General features: G+C 39.4%; 1 protein-coding gene across 5 annotated transcripts in view; it reads right to left on the bottom strand.

The window, feature by feature from the left end:
* The window catches only part of Limch1 (LIM and calponin homology domains 1), a 308,334-nt gene that overhangs the window by 135,546 nt on the left and 167,800 nt on the right, over positions 1 to 4,988 (bottom strand). The gene's annotated exons all lie outside the window — the stretch shown is intronic.

Raw genomic sequence — 4,988 nt, 5'->3', positions numbered from 1 at the left:
AGGAATGAATGAACATAGCTAATTCAACACATGTTTCAAAGACCCTTCACAAAACCCAACCAACAATTCAAGGCTGAGGTGCTGTAGACAAGACTCGGTTTAGCAGGATGGATGAGACTTGGTGGCAGGATATGAAGACAACCAGAGTAGTAGAGACTCATGAACTATTATATCTAAAAGGAAGCAAAAGAGTTCTTTCTTGTACTAGACTTTATGGAGAGCAAAATTGCATCATTTTGTTTTTAAAAAGGCTAAGTCAAAGCCCAACAAAATATGTGCCAGGAAATGGGTACTTGCAAGAGCGGAGGTTGGGTTCAAGGAAAGAAGGGTAGAATGAAGGAGGGAAGAGGGGAGAATGCAGACAAGAATGCATTGTATATACCACAGAACTGAGACGTATAAGGAAAGGGATGAGTTGAAGGGGGTGGAGATGTGGAAGGGATGACACATATCAAGAGGCATGGTACATAAACGGCTTTGTTAAATGGCAAAAAAAAAAAAAATTCAGTACATAACCTAAAACTAAGATAAGTGCGGGAAAGGGGTGGGTTGTGAGGGGTGGGTGAGAATGTTGAAAAGGGCAGCGTTGATCAAGATGTGTTGTATTCATAAATTGCTTTGGTGAATGGCAATTCCCTGACACAACTACTTAAAGGTAACAAACATTTTCAAAATTAAGAGTTCTTTCTTCCTGAAGACTGGGGTAAGAAAGTTGATAAAAAATACTTTGTGACTTCTAAGAAGGAAAAATAATAGAAAATTACAGCTTTAGAAGTATTGGAGTCCCCCATCTAATGAATAGGCTTTACTGAATTTTAATTTGGAAATCAGCCAAACTGATCACCTTCCCACCACCGCCACAGCTGTTACCAAGGCAACAATACTGAACCTGTCCTGCCCTGGTCTAACATCACAACTTAATTCAGTTGGGACCATTGCATGCTTATTTTTATATATCTATACATTCATACAACAACAACACAGGACCTAGCACTTAGTAAGTATACTGTAAATATCAGGCAAGTAAAAAAATGAACAGAAGGTCAAAATGGGTCTCCAGGCCCTAGACAACGAGAACCATCAAAGACAAGTTTCATGCAAAGCGAGGATGTCCATAAATATCTTGAATCTTGGACCTATGACTCTAGAACATTCTTCCTGTCAGTGTTTGAAACAAGTTCCACTGTTGCCATGGTTTAAAGACCAGCATCTAGAGATAGAAAGGATGAGCCACCTGGATGAAATAGGACCCTGGCCCTAAGAGAGACTAAAATGGAACTCTTTTCCTCTTTATCTCTCTTCTTCTTCTTCTGTTTTTTGGTCCAAGACTGGGACTCAAACTCATTTGGTATCTGATGCTTTCAACCCATTGGCCTAGCACTGTACCAACCAAGCCACACCTCCAGCCCAGAAATTTTTCTTAAAGGGGAAAACAAACATAACTTAGGCTTTGAGGGTCTTGTGTTCTGTAGTACTTAACATCATGTTTATCAGTAAAGTTATGCATATTACATAAAAGCATGCGCATGGCCCTTCTCTAGTAAAATCCTATTTACAGTTACACATTAGAATTTCAGTTAATTTCCTCCTTCTTTCTTCTTCTTCTTCTTCTTCTTCTTCTTCTTCTTCTTCTTCTTCTTCTTCTTCTTCTTCTTCTTCTTCTTCTTCTTCCTCCTCCTCCTCCTCCTCCTCCTCTTCCTCCTCCCCCTCCCCCTTCTCCTCCTCCTACTCCTCCTCCTTCTTTTTAACCATTTATAGAGAGCCATTCTTAATTCACAGGATAGGAAGAAAAGCAATGCTCTTTCGTTTCCTGCCCCCTGCTGTCTATGCGTGTACGGTTCTTTAGGATTTTGGTTTTACATTGTGTATCAGTAATAGGGCTTAAACTCAGGCCTCCCTCTCTCTCTCTCTCTCACTTGGATTTCTTGTTTACAGCTCGTGCTATACTTCTTGAGCCATCTTATCAGCTCAGCTTTTTTCTAGTTAGTTGGAGACAGAGTCTTAAGAACTTTTCTGCCTAGGCTAGCCTTGAATCACAATCTTCCAGATCTCAGTCTCCTAAGTAGCTAGGATTATGGGGAGCCTCTGATGCCCCACAAACACATTCTTTTTTATTTGTTTGTTTATTACCGGTCCTGGGGTTTGAACTCAGGGCCTGGGCACTGTCCCTGAACCTCTTTGTGCTCCAGGCTAGTGCTCTGCCACTTGAGTCACAGAACCACTTCCATCGTTTTCTGTGTAATGTATTGGAGATAAGAATCTCACAGACTTTCCTGCCCAGGCTGGCTTCAAAGCATGATCCTCAGATCTCAGCCTCTTGAGTAACACATTCATTTTATCTCATACTTAAATTTTCTTCTGCCCAATGCTAGGAGAACAACCTATAACTGCAAAAGTCTTAGTGTTGACCATTTTGAGGTTTTTTGGTTGGTTGGTTGTTTTTTTTAGTAACAACTTTTGCTAGGTGCTGGTGGCTCTCACCTGTAATTAGCCACTCCGGAGGCTGAGAGCTGAGGATCACAGTTCAAAACCAGCCCAGAGAAGAAAAGTCCCCATGAGACTCTAAACTCTAGTTAACCACTCAAAAACTGGAAGTGGTGTTGTTGCCCAAATGGTAGAACACTAGCCTTGAGCACAAAGAGGTTCAAGGATAATACCCAGGCTCTGAGTTCAAGCCTCACACCAACAAAAAAATTAAAAAAAATTAACTTTATAACACAAATATAAAGAGAAGCAGAACTTACTAGGGTAATATTTATTGTTCCAAGCAACTTTTCTAGAGAAATTTCAAGGGCAACCACTGTTTTGAATAGTCTTTAATGAGCATGACAATATAAGCCAGAGATGTTATAAATATTCATGATTTATGAAACTTGAACTAAACTCATGAATGCTGTAGATAGTGCTAGTGTTGGAAGAATGAAGTTTGTGCATTACTCTGCTCAGGTATCCATGTTCTTAACTAATTGTATAGCTGGCCTCATAACAATGCCAACATCTTCCATCTCATCTTGAATAACATCAATTCCCTATCATAGAAGTACAAGGACAGAAAAACATTTTGAATGTTGGGAATCAGAGTTAGTCTCCTCTATCAATATCTATATGAATACCTATAAAATGAACTTCTTTTAAACCTAAATATCAACATTCGTTTTCTTCCCAATGAAAACTTACCGTGACCATGTCTCATAAAAGCTAAAACTCATATACATAATCTCATTTTCCTTTTTACTGTGGCTGCCAGAAAACTCAAAGTCAAGTGTATAACCCAATTATAAAAATCATATAGATGTTTATCTTCAGATTTTATTAATACTTTCCATGACCAAAGCTTTTACATTTTCTCCCAACTTTATATTTCTGTAAGATCTTTCATGCTCTTTGTAGATAAAAGCTGTATCAATTACATAATTAGTTCCCTAATCTTAGTTGTGTTTTCACTCAGGTACACCATGAACCACATTGACAATACAATCTGATGCATTAAATGAAGCATTTCTTTCCAATGTCCTCATTCTCAGGGTTGCCTTCCGCTCCTCCATATGTTTCTGTTCTTCATCTGCCTGCTAGTTTTTTTTTGTTGTTATGGCACTTAATATTTATACAAACAATAACAAAAAACAAACACGGAAGAGCTTCTGCCCACTTCCTGCCAATTATTAAATTTCAGGCCAAGTTGTGTGTGATTGAATCCAACTTGGTGCAACTAGAGATGAGTGAAATGAGACAGTCTTGACAGTCATTTTCAAAGTGGAAGTCCCAAATTTTTAAAGGCCTAGGAAAGTAACATGAGTTAAGGGTCTCAGAGTACTTCTCCTATTAAGTCAGTCCACCAGGATTGGTGGAGTATTTGCTATGTGTAAGGCCTTACAATATTAAAAATAAAATCAACCAATTAGATTCTGTATCAAAACTTGGAGTCTCACCCTCTTGTAAAGAGGAATTAAGAGTTTTAGATAGCAGAGGAAGAGAAAGGATGTAAGTAATGAGAGCCACACTCAAGATGCTGTGTGTGAATTTGCCATGTCTTGTAGTTCAGATGCACAGTACAAGTCTGACAAATTCAGCCAGCATGGTTCAAATATGTGATAAATCAGACAGGAACTAGATTCAGCTGCAAACTCTTATAAACTATAAAGAATCTAATTATATGTAGATAGTGTGCTGAACACAATGATTTGTATTTGTTTTAGAGTAACTCTGGCAAGGCCTTTATCTTATGTACTTGGCAAAGTTAGAAAACAGCTGGCAACTGGTGGCTCACATCTGTCACCTCAGCTTCACGGGAGGCTGAGATCAAGAGGACCATGGTGATGGGCCAGTTGAGACCCTATCTCAACAGAAAAATCTAGGCATGGTGGTTTACGCCTGCCATCCCAGCTACAATGAGAAGGCATAAAATAGGAGGATGGTGGTCCAGACTGGCCTGAGCAAAAAACAAAATCTCTACGTAAAAAAGCCAACAAACAACAAAAACAACAACAGAGCGAATGAGGCATGTTTTAAGCCATATAGAACCATAACTTAATCTTTCACTAACTCATAAACATATTTGTAAGAGAAGTGAGAAATCCAGTCTAACCGTGGAACACAGAGGTAAAATGAGGGTTTTGTTGGAACCCTGGCTCTCTCACAGATTAGTTGGACTACTTTGGCCAAGTTATTTAGCCTTCATGTACTGTTCACATTTGCAAACCAAATGTACCCTAATAAAATGGCCAAGGGTAAGGCCAAGGCCTCCCATTCAAAGTTAAGCTCCGTCCCTTACCCCCTTACTCAGGACCATTCAGTAGCAGGACCCTCTCAGCCTTGGGTGTTCCTCATCTATAACATCAAAGCAACTAGTCACACCTGCTCTACAGGATTCTGTGAAGAGCAAACAATTGATTCACATCAGCACCTAAAAGACCTAAAAACAAGGTAACACGTCATTATGATACCATCTGGCACAAGGAAGGCACTAAGCACTGACAGTAGGAGAAGAG

This window comes from Dipodomys ordii, unplaced genomic scaffold, assembly GCF_000151885.1.
Source record: "Dipodomys ordii isolate 6190 unplaced genomic scaffold, Dord_2.0 Scaffold8, whole genome shotgun sequence".
Lineage (NCBI taxonomy): Eukaryota > Metazoa > Chordata > Mammalia > Rodentia > Heteromyidae > Dipodomys > Dipodomys ordii.
Note: the sequence above shows the minus strand (reverse complement) of the source record. Positions and strands in the feature narration are given on the sequence as shown.